Here is a 16,858-nt window from a genome sequence, read left to right as displayed (position 1 = left end):
AACTAGGAGAACAACTTATTTGACTTCACATAGATCTAAGTAACTGTGTGCTTGGGGAATCTAAGGAAAATCATAAGTTCAATATTCTAAACCTGGATCCAAAGATAAAGTAGGAATGGTTATGTGTAATCTCATTTCTGAAGGTGGCAGAGGTTTCGTTGCACCTTTTAGCAGTTTAGGGCAGCAACAGAGCAAGGCTACCACTGCGTGTTTGACATCTTGGGGTTCAAGTATTATGAATGCTCATTGGATTTTTTTTTTTTTTTTTTTTGCCAATTGATATTGGCTCTGGACTTAACAGGGTATTAGTCTCCTTATTGATGTAAGTAAGAATATTTAAAGATAATTTTTAATCTATCATGTAATTTCATATTTCCCAGTGCTATTCTTTCTACGATCATTAGGCGTAATATGGCAGGTTGTAGACACATATAGTTATGGATAAGTGTCTTTCAAATTGAGGTAGAATTTTAAAGTTATTCAAAGAATAATCATATGGACATTGTTCATTCAGCATTATTTTTTTCAGACAGGAGGCACTCTCCCTGTCAGTCACCTCACAGATTCACTCCTCCATCATCCACACTGTCAATGTCCCCTGACATTCAGAACTTTAATAGAGACTTGGAAATGTGAGGTACAGTTCATGCGGCCCTGGATTTATTGCTTATGTACAACATTGCGAAGTTTGAATATTTGCTATAGTTTACTATGCCAATAGTGAGGGCCAACAGTGCGTAGTTTTGAGGGCTTTCTCTCTTGTTTACTGCATGCTTGGAGAAATACACATGGCTAGATGTGGAATTGAGAAGTTTCTGTTAACCTTGGTTGAATCACTTTTATAATCAGATCCATTTCTAGATGGCTTAATTATGTAAATGTGAAAGTAAGGTATACATTAAAAAAAAAACTGGAAAACATTCTGAATGTAAGCGTGCATTCATTTATTTATGAAAATTTAAAATAGAGAGCCTGGGAAAATGTCTCAGTATATAAGGTGCTTGTCAGTCAAGTGTAAAGACATTCGGGTCACGACAGGAATGATGGCTCTCATATAATATCAGTGATTAGAGAGCAGAGAAAGGATATTTGATGCACTGTATGGCTTACTGAGCTAGCTAAACAGATAAACTCTAGGTTCAATGAGAGTCCTCACATTAGTAAATAAAGTGAAGAGCAATCTAGGAAGACACCAATGTCAACCTCTGGTACATACACATGCATATGATTCATACACATGTGTACACATACACATGCAAGCATATAAACACATACGACCACATACATACAATGCAATAAGTAAATAAATATAAACGAAATCCTGGTTTAGCAGTGTTGACAAACATGAAGAAAAGCATCCTAAGAAACACTTGGTATCATCAGTCATTGCAACATTTCTTTATCAGATTCTAGGTTGAGGTGTCTCAGATGCAGCCTCTAAAACCATATAGATAGGATAATATAAATTACTTAGGCTTTGCAAGCTACAGTAGTTTTTCTGGAATTAATTAAAAGTAGAAATAAGAAGTAACTAGATGATAATGTTTCTCTAATATCTTTAAACTGTTAAATGCTAATAGTTCACATCTAGGTCCAGGTCAGAGTCATTGACAGAGGTTTATAAAATTTGGCTGAAAGTGAGTATTCGCTACTTCTAAAGATATTGCAGAACATGGGAAATACTACTACAACTGTTAGGAAAAAAGAGATACTATTTTTTTACTTTGAGATACAGCTATAAACTTCCAAAAGTGGAAATTCAGTAAGAAATTGTAAGTAGAGATCCAAAGGTTGATAAAGATAAGTAAGTTCTATTTGTGTGGATGTGGTTTATATGCAAATATGCGTATGCATGCATTAGCATGCATGAATATATAGTATGCGATGATGCAAGTCACTGAAACCAAGTTCTACTAAAGGAATATGTGTGTTGGCAAAATAAAATTCTTTTTCTTATTTTTTAAAAGCGTGTGTGTATGTATATATGTGTGTGCACATGCATGGGTGTGTGTGATGTGTGCTCATTGTATATGTCTGTGGTGTATTCTTGTGTGTGCATGTGGGCGGGGGGTGCTAGTGATTATGCGGATGTGTACAGAGACCAGAAAGTAGGGTGTCTTTACTAAAAAGCTTTTACATCTTCATTTAAAGACACAAATATCCTTATTTCAGCTACACTGAGTGGTCAGGGATCCTGAAATCTCCTTGTATCCCCCATCCCATGTCCTGGCATCATAGGAGTATTCTGCCAAGCCTGCCTTTTACATGTCCTGGCATCATAGGAGAGTGTTCTGCAAAACCTGCCTTTTACATGTCCTGGCATCATAGGAGTGTTCTGCAAAATCTGCCTTTTACAAAGGCCCTTGTCCTTGTGTGGCTCAGCAAGCATGACACCTGAGAAGCCATCATCTCAAACCCTGAAATTGTTGTAATAATGATTTCAAATATAATCCATTGGAAAACACCTTAAACAACAATTTTAAATTAATCTAGAAATAAAAGATCAGTCTTAAAGTTTATATTAAGTCACATAAATTAAAAGCAGTTAAGAAAGAAATACATATGTATTAGAAGACAATCACCAAAATAATTATTGAATTCTTCTTAGATAATAGAAATAAAAACAAAATATACAAAGAAAAGCAATTGTAAATCTGCAATTCCACCTTCAGCAAAGATCTTCGACAATGATCATAGGGCAAAGACAATTTCAAATCTTTCAGGTAGATATTTAGATATTTAAGACGAATAAATGAAAAATAAGTGATAAAATTAGATATGGTATATAACTGTAAAAATTAAAAAAGAATCTTGCTTAATTTCCCAAACCTCAAAACAGTCTACCAAAATATATTGAAATAAAAATATCTGTGCTATTTTTATAGTACAAAACTTACACAATAGAATGCATTTCAGCAATACAAAGGTTGAACTACCAATAGAAATAATGAGTCAAAAACTCACCTTGAGAAACAGATATACCAAAGATTATACACACACTGCATAACTGTATTCCTAAGAGAAGGGGAGGCATGTCCCATTATTGGACCAGTCATCATGGAGAGTCAGTACTGGTGGAAGTGTGCAAAGTCTGTTATGAGTTTGGAACACACAGGTAAATATCCTCATCAAAGTGACACTCAGACTCTTAGGATTTGTATATTTTACTTTTAGGAAGCCATAAAAATTGTGATTTCCATTTAATGATTATACCAATAAAGAAATCTGAAGAGTCAGATATAAGGTCATTCACAAATTGTTTTGGAAGACATGGAATAAGAATTGAAACCTGATTTTAGAAATGTACAGACAGACAGACATGGGATGAAGTCAACACAAAATGTTCATTTGTGAGTTCCAGACATTATGTACACAGTTACTGACAAAACATTTCTTACAGACCCTTTAAATGTTTGAAATAGCTTTTCATCAATATGTGGAGGAGAGTTTAGTTGTAGGGATAGTTTCCTATATAGTCTCTATTTTTAAATTTTAATTAGTTAGTTACTTTTTAAAAATATTTTTTATTAATTTATTGATATTACATCTCAATTGTTATGCCATCCCTTGTATCCTCCCATTCCTCCCTCCCTCCTGTTTTCCCTTTATTCCCCTCCCCTATGACTGTGACTGAGGGGGACCTCCTCTCCCTGTATATGCTCATAGGGTATCAAGTCTCTTCTTGGTAGCCTGCTATCCTTCCTCTGAGTGCCGCCAGGCCTCCCCATCCAGGGGACATGGTCAAATATGGGGCACCAAGTTCATGTGAAAGTCAGACCCCACTCTCCAATCAACTGTGGAAATGTCCTGTCCATTGGCTAGATCTGGGTAGAGGTTCGAAGTTTACTGCATGTATTGTCCTTGGCTGGTGCAGGACCCCTGGTGCAGATCTTTTTATGTGTATGTACCTGGATATATGTCTGTGTACCACAGCTGTACAATGCCCTCAGTGGACTGGAGTTACAGCCAGTTGTGTACTGCCATGTGGCGTTGGTTATCAAACCTGGATTTTCTACAAGAGCAGCCAGTGCTCTTAAAAACTGAGCCATCTCTTCAGCTCAGTATTATTACTTTTAAAATAGTGCTTACTCATTGTAAATAGTCATGCAATTTATAAAACTCACTTTTCTTTATCTTTGATCTTATACAAGTTACTTCACCTCTTGGGGCCTTGGTTTTTTTTCAACTAGAAAGAGGAAATGATAAAAAATATATATATATAAGAGTAATGCTAGCAATGTTAAGGAATGCAAGGCATTTAGATCAATGTCTTCCAGGTACTATAAGTTCGCCTTAGTATTATGCGCTCTTAAAGTGTACTATTTTTACACTTACTGCTCTTTTTCAATGAAACAGTTATCTGATATATTGGAATGTATAAATAAAATATACAGAGTACAACATAACTCCTTCTAGGTAACCAATAATTAATAGTAAAATAATAAATTACAACAATCAAGTGTAATACAGTGGCATTTTGTGTATTTTATAGTTTCCAAAGCTCAGTGAGCTTTTTTCTTCTTTATTTATATTTCTTTATCATTAGATTTTCAGCTTGTTACTGTTTTCATACTGTTTGCTTCTGTTTCCTCTTCTAACAATTGTCTCTAACTCATTACAACTGAGCACAATCATGGAAATAACAGGATATAAAAAGCAGCCTAAGAGACCCAATGAAACAGTCAACTATACTATCAAGATTTTGGCTCTTTAGATTTCCTTCCCTCCTTTGTCTAGCCACACCCAATGTTCTATTATTTTTCTGAACTGAGCTGAGCTTTAAGGCCCAAGATTGATGGGGAATGAGTTTCATCAATATGCCATCTCACATATCTCTCTAGGTTTGAAGTTCCTAGTCTGATTTAGAAAGAGCAGATGAAATTGCAAGTATAATTTAAATTTGTCACAATTATTCCTTAATGTCTTGAGTCTCAAGGGTAGAAATACTTTTATGTGGGATACTAAAAGGATCAAGGTTCTCAGACCTTTGTCTCTAGGGAAATAGTCATGTCCATTTGTAGGGAAAGACTCTAGGGCTTCCACAGTTGGCTGGAGTTTGCTCTATCATTGCACACTTAGTTGGCCCTTTGTAGTCCTGTATTTTCATCTCATTAATGCAACTGAACTTTCTTTATTCCAGTTCTTCTACTTTCTCTTGAGAGCAAACTTTTTTTTTTTGTTTTGGTTTATTCTGTTTTAATGTAGGCCACTGCTAATTTATTTATGGCTCTTATTTTGGGGACTCTTTGAAATTGTGTTTCTTTTAGAGTTCAACAGAATTTGCCTAATGCTCCCAATATATAACTTCTTGGAGAAAAATTAACCTAATCACAATGGGACCAAGTTTAGTTCATATTTTCTGGCTTCATATTTCTAAAGTTGCTTAAATCTACTATTCTTTATTTCTCTTACCTTATCCTACTCTAACTCTTTGGAACACAGTATTGAAATAGGATATCTTAAAGAGAAATATTGAAAGAAAGGAAGGTCTTTCCAACACAGTCTTACTTACTCTAAAGAACACATAATTTTGGCACAGCTTGTCATGATGTAGCCCAGGTTGGCATTGAACTTACAATATTTCTATTTTAGGTTTCACACGGCAACTGCATGTGTTTGCCACCATGCTCAGCCATTATCATTTATTATTATACTATAACCTTTTCACTTTGAATACATTAAAGTGCTTTCTAGACTTTAATAATCTTGTGACACTAAAATTAACCATAGTGTCATGACTTTTATATATTTTATTTTTTAATTATATCCTACGTTTGCACATGCATAAGAATCTAATATGGCATTTTGATCTACATACCTTAGGTGCTTTGCTTTGGCTCTTCATTCATGGACTATGTAATTATAGTGTGATAAACATGGTACCACACACCAATGTTGCAATTATAGAACAAAGTGCCTAATTTAGGGACAATGGGATACAGAGTCTTAAACAAATTTGATCAAACTTTTACCTTGTTCTTTCTTGAAAATGATTAAGTCGAGAAGAGACCAAAATTATTCTAAAAGCTGGTGAACCTGGATTGTATAGGTTGCAACAGGAATGTACCCTTGAACAATGTCTTCCTGACATGCAACATGACACAGTCAGTAAACAGCATCAGCTTAGAAGCATACAGAGTCAGACAGCAAAAACCAAAATCTAACCCTCGCTGCTTGCAAAGTGGAAGAGCCCTGAAATTAAGAACCTAGTAGGAGCCAACAGCAGGAAGAGATGCAGGTTGGAGGGCAGTGATATCCTCTCAAGGCTCTCGCAGATATACCATTATGACGTGTGACTGTGATAAAACAACAGAGGTGTTTCTGTATCAAACCTATCAAGTTTACAATGTATAGCTGGTTCTGTCCTAAATTTTCATACCTAAATCTTCCAAGGTATACCAACATTCTTTCATTCCCGGCCAGGGATCCTAGAAAATAGTACAAGCCAGCACTTTACATAGCTTAATTAACCTTATTTCTCCAGATGTTCTAAATACTTCCAATACATTGTGAAATCATTAGGACTACAGAGTCATGCCTTGTTACCTCAGCAAAATGATCAAGGCATAATAGAGTTAGGGCTGTCTTAGAAATCTGTATGATAGACACATTCCATTATATGCTTGACCCAAAATTCCTGGACGATGATCACATAAGAGATTTTTTTTTTTAAGTTACAGAAAAGTACCCTATCACTCACCACAGGGAAACAAATATGTCTTTCTAATTTGGCTTTTGTAATCTTTGGTACAACTGACTACTCTTGACATGGATGAACTGACTGATGCCTATAGAGAAACAAACTCCGAAACTAGGAATACCTCTAGAGTACTCAAGAAGCTTTCACAGCCAGCTGGGCTCGTGTATCTTTCTGGGTCTTTATTCTGCTAGATTTCCTTGGCTTAGCTTCTCAGCAGAGGAAGCAAACACAGAGATTATAAAACGTTCTTCTGAATAGATGACAGGGAGATGAGTTTGGAATCGTTTTCTCATATGCTCAACAAGAAATCTCTAACATCTGCTCTGCCTATATTAGCTTGACATGGAAGCAAAGCTGTTAACAACGTGCTAGGTCCTGGGAGGATGAGTTGATGCAATGGTGTCCAATTTACACTTCAGGAAGCCTATAGTCCCTGAGAGGACAAACTATGAGGTTGGCCAGATGATTTGAGGACTGTAGAGTGACACAATCCTATCAGTGTGTTGAAGAGAATCTTATTAGTTCTTGGCTGTACAACAGAATTCTCCACAGCTTACCTATCAAGAATGAGAAAACCATGGTCCAAGCCAGGCAGCTTTAGAATACCTGGGGTGCAGCTGCATGAGATGAATGTCATGCACACTGAGGACAGAAAGGTTCCTGGAACACCACACTCTACACAAATATCTTCACACATTTCTATAGCACAGGCATCAGTGGACTTCATTTTTCTTCAGTTTTAATCTCAATAAACATAGTAGGAAGGATCAAGCGTAAACTAGTATCAGTGAAAATATAACTACTTAGGACATCTGCTTACTGAGAAGATTCACATTATTTTCACTTCTCTAGGCATCCCCTTCCCCTCAGTTGCACAATTTGGCCTCATTCTCTGAGTACCTGTTTGATGGTGGTCTTGTCAGGGTGGTACCCAGGTAACAGATAACATCAGACACCTGGACACCAAAGCCCTAGTATTTGAGATTAAACCATGGGGACTTCCACCTTATCCCATGCCCAATATTTGCTTAGTTGGTAACTACTTTCTCTTCTATTTCTTCCCCTTGTATATTTCTCCTTCGATTCTTTTCTCTTATTCCCATGATGTTCTATCTTATCTTGAAATGCTACAGCCAAAAGTCTTCAGAAGCTGGAGATAGTTTGAGTGCACACTAGTTAGGGAAGAAAGCTACCAACATCCTCTTTCATTTCCGAAAGAATCCTGAATTAGATGCTGAATTACATGGCCACTTTATCAATACACTGCTTTACGACTAGGCTTATCTGAACTCAGCTCAGTAGGTTAAACCAGCTTCAGTAGCATTCCCTGCCCACAAGTGATGCTTCATCTTAGAAATAATGAAGAGAAAAAAAGAAAAAGAAAGAAAGAAAGAACGAAGAGCACAAAAACAAACAAGCAAGCAAACAAACAAAACAACAACGAAAAATCTAGAACGTCGGGTCGATGTTTTCTTAATTTCAGCCTCAATTCCATCCCCTTCCTTCCCCCGACACATCATTTCTCAGTTTGATATCAAGATAAGAGTTTGCAATGATGCAGCCAAGAAGAGCAACCAAATTCTCCAGAGATCTTAGGTGTCTACCCAGGGCCTCTGTATGTCTATTGTGATTTTCAAGAATTTAATCTACTGAAGGTAAAAAATTAACCAGCACGCTTTCTGGGAACAGGAGGAATTTATCGGGAAGCAAATGTTTTGATTAGTCTTGACAGAGAATTGTAATAGATATGACAGGTACACATCTGCTTATGGGTGTACATATGTACATTTCTGATGAACTTCCAAAACTCTTTAGGTTAGAAAATAAGGCATACTTATGAAAAAGAGGAGAAAAAGATCATATAAATAAAGAGTAAGAAAAATGAGAACCAAAAATTTAGTACAGTGAACCCATCAAGTATAGGTGGCAGCCCAGATGCAAGTTTCATGCCGACATAATAGTATGAAACTATTTCTTATTAAATAGCTGTCAAACTCTTTTGAATGAATAGTGTTCAACACCAAACACAGATAATGCATGAAGCTAGTACGTCAGTGCTGTTCAAATAATTGTCTTTAAAACAACAATATTTATAAGTTCTCCTTAATATGTTAAATTAGATTGCTTCATACTAGAAGGTACCATCAGCATAGGTGAAAGACGGAGAAATGCAAGCATTGAACAAGATTGAAAATATAGGAAGCTAACTGCTAATCAATTTGGTCAATGTAGACTGACATCTTGTTTGGTTGTGGCTGCTTCACTGCACTTAGTAGATGTACTGTAGCTTATATTTAATCTTTTTTGCATTCTAGGATGACTCACAGCCAGATCATTTGATACTTTCTTTTCACTCAAATGTCTCTGGCTAGAATTTATTGTCTCCATGGAGTACTGCACACAAATCTTATTCGATGCATTGTTCTTTTCTCTTTTTTTAATGGGAGTCTACAAAATATATATTCATTGATTTTTGAAAGCAGAAGCTTACAAGGAAAGATGATTGAAGCTAATAAAATTCTGAGAAGCCTGAATAAAACTAACATAATCAATAATTTTAATGGTGAAACTCTATAGAGACATAATGGAGACATAGCTCAGTGGAACAGCCTTTGGTTGGTTGGCATATGGAGGCAGGCAATGGGCACTCTGATACACTTTAGATCAGAATATAAATGTCTGTATTTTTTTTTTTAGGGTAATACAATTTGCAGTCTGTAAGGAATATGAAAACCCAGAAATCAAAATATCACACAGTGAAAATTTGAGAATAAGAGGTATCTTGACTGAGATAACACTAGTGTACTTAGATTTTGGCAGCCTCTAGGATGCTTCCCTTCCTTATTCTCCTTGATGCTCTCCTTTCTCTGATTCTTGATTGGTCATTGCTGGTACCTGATTCCCAGTTTGTAACATGTTCTCAATGGACAATTGATCTGCCTCAATTTTTGTCACAGTGTCTTTGGACCTAAGCTTTTTGCATCTGTGTTATCTAACAAAGTCAAGTAATTTTGGCTATGAACAATACAGTGAATCACATGACAGCATTAAGTCGTATGCTGTAAGTGATCAAGGGATGACTTGATGGAGATGAGGAGACATGCAGAGTTAAACGAAAACACTACATGACTTGGTAAGAGAAACCCAAATTCTACAGGTTTTGGTATCCACAAAGGAGTCCTGGGACCGATCTTTGATTACCATGGTGCCTTCATTTGTTTAGTATTAATGATAAGTTAAAGTTGCATAATGTATTCTAGATTCATTTACAGTGTAAAATGTGCATGTTTGTGTGCATGTGCATGCGTGTGTGTGTGTGTGTGTGTGTGTGCATGCATGCATGTGTGTGTGTATAGGAACTAAAGCCAAAATTTTAATGGGATTGTCAGCATGATCCTATTAATTATATCATTATTTATCACAGGAATGATACAGAAGCCAACTCAGTATCTATCAACAGAAGAATGAAAAAAGCAATATATAAATATCACTCATAAAGAAGGAAGTTCAGTTATTTTCACTAACCTTTTTGTTTGATTATACTTCTTAAAATTTTAGTTCATATTTTTCTATAAATTATAGACTACAAACAATGTTCTAATAAGTAGAGGAATGTCAGCAAAATCTCAAGTACAGACTTTGTCACTGTTTTAAGGGACACATTTCACCTGGAGTCTAACAAACCTAGATTTTTATAATGGCTAGATTTTAAAACCAGGATTAGTGGTCTTTGAAAATTTCTTGTACTGAGGGAGGAGGTATTAATGTCACCTACATTCTGAGTAGCAGAGTCAATTTAATTATAAGAGCAGAGTCACAGGACAAACACTTTAGATTGATACTAGTGTCTGGTGTTTATTGTTCAGAATTAATGTTCAGAAAGGCCTGGGGACTCCCAAAACAACACAGACTGTAGCGATTCCTCATGTGTGCCCACTAGAACTACAGGATAGGACACTATTGTAAAACAACACACACACACACTGGGTGTAGGACACAGAGCTCAAAAGGAACTGGAAGCTTCTTTCCTACTAAGTAGATTTCATATTTTTAGAAGATGTTATATATGCAGCTAGGAGGGGGAAGTCATGAGGTACTGCTCAGGCAAGATCTGCCTACTGGTGCGATTATGGGTCTATTACAGAGCAACCATCCCTTTATGATTAGGTAGGAGGCTTGTCCCGCAGGACGGAATTCATACCTCATACTAGAAATGCATATGGCTGCCCTAGAAGGAGACTCATTATTATTGTTTTTCTAAATAGGCATGATGTAAACCTAACTTCAAAATATTGTTCCTTGTTAAGGATAGGTAATACTCTCATCCTTGATCAGAGAAGTGCTTGCTTTTTAGGCAAACAGCAATGAGTGCAGAACAGCTGCTAAGGGTGCAGAGAATAAGTAAATAAATAATGTCTATCTACGGAAGTGATTCTAAGCCTGCCTAATGCTGTGACCCTTTAATGCAGTTTCCTCATGTTGTGGTGACCCCAACCATACCATTATTCTTGCTGCTACTTCATAACTGATATTTTCTACTGATATGAATCATAATGTAAGTATTTTTGGAGAAGTTTGACAAGGACCTACAGTTTGAGAACCACTGTTGTATGATCATACCACCCCGAATCCTTTCCGTGTCACTTGAACATAAGTGACTGAATAAAACATGTGTTTCCTCCCTTCCAAAGCTCAAGGGATAGTGTGAAAAGAAGGGGCAGAAAGAGTGGGAGAACCGGATGGTGTAGATTAGGACTATAAGAAACCATATGTTTATTAGAGGTCACTGGAATCCTGAACTCAGCTCGTATGGTTTCCTGCCCTGGGAGTCACGAGGCAAGGCCCATCAACATCCACATCAGGTGGAAGTTTAATCCACCTGATGAAACCATCCTCCTCAACATCAAAGACTCCATCACACACTGTCCTAGCTGGGAGAGCTGTCTTAGTCGATATTTTAACACCCAAGAGATGCAGAAGAGAACTGAGACAGAGAAAAAAAAAACAAAAACAAACAAACAAACAAACAAAAAAAAAACGAGAGAGATTTATTTAAGCAAGTTAACTCAACATAAGGAAGGATACCATGAAAGCTGGGAAACTTGGATGTTGAAAGATGCTGGGGAATTGGGAAGTCTTTTCCACCCGAGTGGTGTAGCTACATGCTCCAGTGGATTACCTCACAACCTGCCGTTTATACACAGCCTTGGGTAAATTTTGTGAGTCACAACACAAACTAAAGGCCCAAACTAAAGAAGTAAAATGACATGAGATGGCGAAGGCAACTTGCAGGAAGGAGAAAAGAACTGATGGGGGAAGAAGGAGAATAAGAAAAAAGAAAAAAATCCAATTAAAGTTCAATATGAATTTGAATACCTACAAGGGCACATGGGGTATCAAGACTGTAGAAGGTGGGCTTCAACATGGTGAATCTTTATAGCTAGTCAGACAATGTAAGTAGGAGAGGATTCTGGGCACCAGAATGAAAGCTTTTTTATTGGGCCAATGTCCACTTGAGCTTTTCTATGACAATTTCCCTGTTCCCTAGGAATGTCTCTGATTGAGAGGGTAAAAACTATCAAGCTGTGTTTGTCTGGTCTACAAAACAAGCCTGCTAGAGAAATGCCAAAAGCTTTCAAAATTAAATTTTCTACAAGCTTCTTCTGTCAGACCCTTGACCAGAAGAAACTGGCCAGGGGCCATTTACAACCTCAGAGGAGAGGAATGCATTTCTGTTAAAGAAATACAAAGGAGATGCAGTAAGGAATGTAGCTTGCACAGTCCCCAACAACCCTAAGACCTTTTGGACAATAGTAGTAGATGCCAATGGATCTGTGAAATGCTGTTCCTAAATCCAGAACTGGCACATTTCCTGGAGTCTTGACAGCCTCTTAGAACTGCCTCTTTACTTCTCTTCATAGCTCTGAGTCTGTCAGACTTTCCAGGATCCCTGAGAGCCCCAAAGCTCAAAGGTTTTCACATGTGAAAACACTAAACATAATAGATTCCCACCCATTCTCAAATTGCAGAACAACAACAAAGAAACTTTGAAATCAATTGTGGTGAGTGACAACTAATCAATTTTTAATTTTACTTTCCACTGGGCAAAACCATGACAACCACAGCTATATGGTCTAGGGAAGACAGAAGCTGCAGACCAGAGTCAACATTGTAACCCATAAAGAGTGGTTCAGGCCATGTGGACTCAGCTGAGCTAAAAAGCTTCACTCTTTGAGTACAAGGAATGGAATATTCCACTGGACATAGTTTATTCATCTGGGGAGTATGGTCTCCAAAGAATCAGCATCTGGTGTCCTAGTCTAAAACCAAATGTTCTAATTATAGACATTTCAAGTTTGAATTTTAATGAGCACGACCCCAACTTTAGCGCTTCTCTCAATCAAGATATTTGGTAGCTACACCATGAAGTTGGTACCTGACCCTGCTGCGAAGCTATTCCTAGTTATTCTCAGCTATCTTCAGCATACTGAGCTCGGTCAGAAAAGCTACACAAAAACAGAGAGACCCTGTTGTTTGGTAGAGTAGGGAAGAGAACAGCAAGATAGATCCTGGTTTATAAGGAAAAAAAAAAAAAGCATTGTCCCCATGAATGTTTGCAAAGCAGAATCTTAACTGGATCAGGAGATGTGACACAGCTGAGAAATATCTATAGCAACCATCATTTGAAAGCACTCTCTTCAATGTCATAGGCTCAATTTTTCAGTGTTTTGGAGGTGAGGATTTGCTTAGTTGGTGTGTGTCACTCAAAAAATATAGGGGAGAAAAGGACTAAGGCAAGGGACATGATGTCTGTTTTCACAAATTAATCTCATGTAAGGAAAGATGGTATCTTTGCAGAGAGGCAGTAGAGGCAGGTAGGAGTTGTGGACAGTCTCACACTGATCAATATTGATATTAGCTAGTAGGAAAAAAAAAGGTCAGGTTCCCTGAAAAGTAATAACGATTAAAGAAATGGAGGTCATGGATTTGTGAGAGAACAGTGAGGTGGAAAGGAAGGAAAAAGAAAAAAAAATTGGTTACCCCAAAGGTAATGGGGTAAAAAAATGGGGTAAGCAAAGGGGGAGAAAATGATATAATTATATTACAATATCAAAAATCAAAAATATATTTAAAAGAATATCTCTTGTGCACTAACAATTAAGTTTTTGTTTTGTTTTGTTTTTTGTTTTTTTTTTGAGACAGGGTTTGTCTGTGTAGCCTTGGCTGTCCTGGACTCACTATATAGACCAGGCTGGCCTGGAACTCACAGCAATCTGTGTACCTCTGCCTCCCCAGTGCTGGCACTAAAGGCGTGCGCCACCACTGCCCACCTGCAATAAGCTTTAAAGACAAAGTTTAACTAATCACTAGAGAGTTATGGGTGAATTTCCGAGCACTGCTTTGCCATGAAGAGCTTATTGCAGTGAAGTCTAGAATTGGGAGCATTAGCATAATTCTTATCTGAGGAAGAGTTTGAGCAAAAACATTGACTCTACATTTCTAGTCTGATAAACATGACTACGTCTCATTCGGGCAAATTCAATCACAGCACAGATCAGTTGTCTTTCCTTTCTTTACCACATGAGAGTCAGGAGACAGAATGTCTAGTCCCCTGGTGTCTGGTTCTTACTCCAGTTCTCTAGGTGAGACTGAGGAGCAGCAATGGTGCCCACGTCCCCACAGCATCATTGGAGGCAGGACAGCCTCTTTTCCAGAGCCTTATGACCAATTTTAGTTAATTCTGTGAGTTTAAACACACCCATGAGGGTGAGTGAGGAACAGGCATTCACACAGTATCCCTTGCTGAACTGCAAGACTTAATGGACTTCTGCAGCCAAGTGTTCTCAATGCGTAAGCTTGATTGCACCTATCATAATAATAGCAAATAAATTCACAACTGTCTACTTACTGTGCTTAATGGTTTTAACCCAGAAACTGAGGCCATACAACAAAAGCACAATTTTAAATTGAAAAGAGAAAGGGGGTAAATCATACTTAAAGAATCCTCAAAGATGTTACAATATGACTGGCACACCTCCTAGAGCTCATACAGGTTCGAACACACTTTTAAGGGTACACATGATGAGAAACACATTTGACTTTCTCTTGCTCTCATAATTCTAGAATGGGTTGTCCAACGACGCTTTCTTCCCATATCATACTACACTGGTGAGGTAGAGAAAAAGAAACAGACAAACTATTGCTTTCACAAAACAATTCATATAGTCCCTGTTAGTCTTTAGCAGGAATTTGTGATATACCATTTACAAGTCAGGAGGAACAAATTGCAAGTTAAATAGTAACAGTTTATATTGTTATGCCAAATGCAAATAAGGTTTTATACATTCCAAATGCCCAAAATTTTATGACTGGGATTCTAGCTCAATTGTTGGGTAGCCCATTAACTCATAAAATAATCACTTAAGTGTACAGAAGCAGGAGTGCAGCTGTAAACTGAGTGGAAGAAGCCCACAGAGGAGGAAGGGGTCCACTGTGCCTTGTGGATCCAGTTTGTTACCTCTCCAAGGAGCCGCTGGGGATAGCACCTAATAGGACTAGCCATGGCAGGCAAGGTGCCAGGATGCTGATCACTCTGCAGGAGGTCCCTTCCACTGTGCTCTAAGTTCTCCCCACCAAGATACTTCCACACTTCTATTTCAGATTTCCCTGGCCAATATCAACACGGCACATTGAACGGGTCCGTCAGCTGAGAAATCTGCACGGATTCTGCATTAACTCTGATCTGACACTTCTGTACAGGCTGGAGGGAACACAACCACAAGAGCATCACCCTTTCCGAAAGGAAACAGACCTCTAGAAAGACTCTGTGTGCGATTTCACACAGTACAATAAACAAAACATAAAACCATGTTGAACCAAATGTTGCCAAATTCCAAGCTGTTCAGAATAAACACACACATTTCCAGTAGCAGTCTTCCTCTGCTCTCACACTGAGATCGTCACATCAAAAGTTCCACTCTGGAATGCACAAAATTACCCAAAATACAGAGACGGAATCCCTTCATCGCATATTCCAACTCGCTTATCCTCCGGCTCCATCTATAACCATCACCACCTGGGGAGTTCTAGGTATTTTAACAGTGACAGAGCATCTCTTGGTTTCAGCTCCACCTGGTTGGGTGGTACACTAATCACATATGCAAAACACACACCCACCTTGCAGCTGCTAGTTTAGGTCTAGTTATTAATGTGTTTTCTGGCTTTCAAACATTTCCCAAAGATCCTGCATGGGGTGGGGCAGGTGGAGTGGGAATGAAAAGCCGGGCAGCCACAAACTATCCCCATCCTGGGCTTGCCACTACAAGGAAAAAAAAAAAAAAAAAAAAAACTGCACTTACTTGCTGCCAAATGACAGTCTTCACTAAAACTCCACCAAGAAGCCCAGAAGCAAGGCTCCTGAGAGCCCTTTGCTCTCCTGGGCCTCCCTTTCTTCTCAGATCTCTGCTTGGGAGGTTCTTGCTGAGCTGTACTCTCCCCCTCTCTCTCTCTCTCTGTCTCTCTACACCGCTCCTGCAGGCTAGACAATCAGCCACCTGGGACTCCGGACAGTCACGTACCCAGAGACCACCTACAGACAGATGGCCAGCAAGCCTTGTAGCTGTTTTTGTTTCCTTTGCCTTCCTGCCTCCCTTCTCTTGGCCACTCCCCCACCCACATCTCCAGGCCAGCCTGTGACTCTAGAAACTAGATAAGCGTGGGCGGGTGAAATTGACAGAGACCCAGCTGCAGAGGCAATAACAGCTTCAGCAGTGGCTTTGCATCCTCCTCCTGCTGCCCAGGAAAGAGCCAGTCAGACAAGAAGGGTTAGGATGGAGTGAAGGGGGAAGGAGAGACCTGGGCAAAGGACGTGAAGGGTCCAAAACCTAGGAGAAGAGCAAAAGCAGGGCCCAGCTAAATTGTGTGTCAGTGTGCTACTGGGCTGTGTAGAAAAGGGGGAGGGGAGTGTGTAAGGAGGAGGACAGCGAGCTCAGGGTCCTGAGTTGCAGGGGGCGTTCCCTGCCTTGGTCTGGTTGCCCAGTAGAATACATGTCAGCCTGGCCCGTCAGACGAAAGCTGGGCTTTGCTGTGGATGCTCTTCTGTGCAGGTGCACAACTGCCTAAGAAAGCAGTTGCACATTTGTGTCCTGCTCTGGCTAC

At 38.6% G+C, this 16,858-nt stretch overlaps 1 protein-coding gene across 1 annotated transcript in view; it reads right to left on the bottom strand.

The window, feature by feature from the left end:
- Positions 1-16,201, bottom strand: part of Scn7a (sodium voltage-gated channel alpha subunit 7) — a 90,695-nt gene extending 74,494 nt beyond the window's left edge. The window contains exon 1 of the mRNA XM_051166125.1: positions 16,060-16,201. The gene's annotated coding sequence lies outside the window, so the exon portion shown is untranslated. The remainder of the gene's footprint in view (positions 1-16,059) is intronic.
- Positions 16,202-16,858: the final 657 nt, after the last annotated feature.

Source organism: Acomys russatus, chromosome 24, assembly GCF_903995435.1.
Source record: "Acomys russatus chromosome 24, mAcoRus1.1, whole genome shotgun sequence".
NCBI lineage: Eukaryota > Metazoa > Chordata > Mammalia > Rodentia > Muridae > Acomys > Acomys russatus.
The sequence above is the reverse complement of the archived record's forward strand: the minus strand, read 5'-3'. Positions and strand labels throughout refer to the sequence as shown.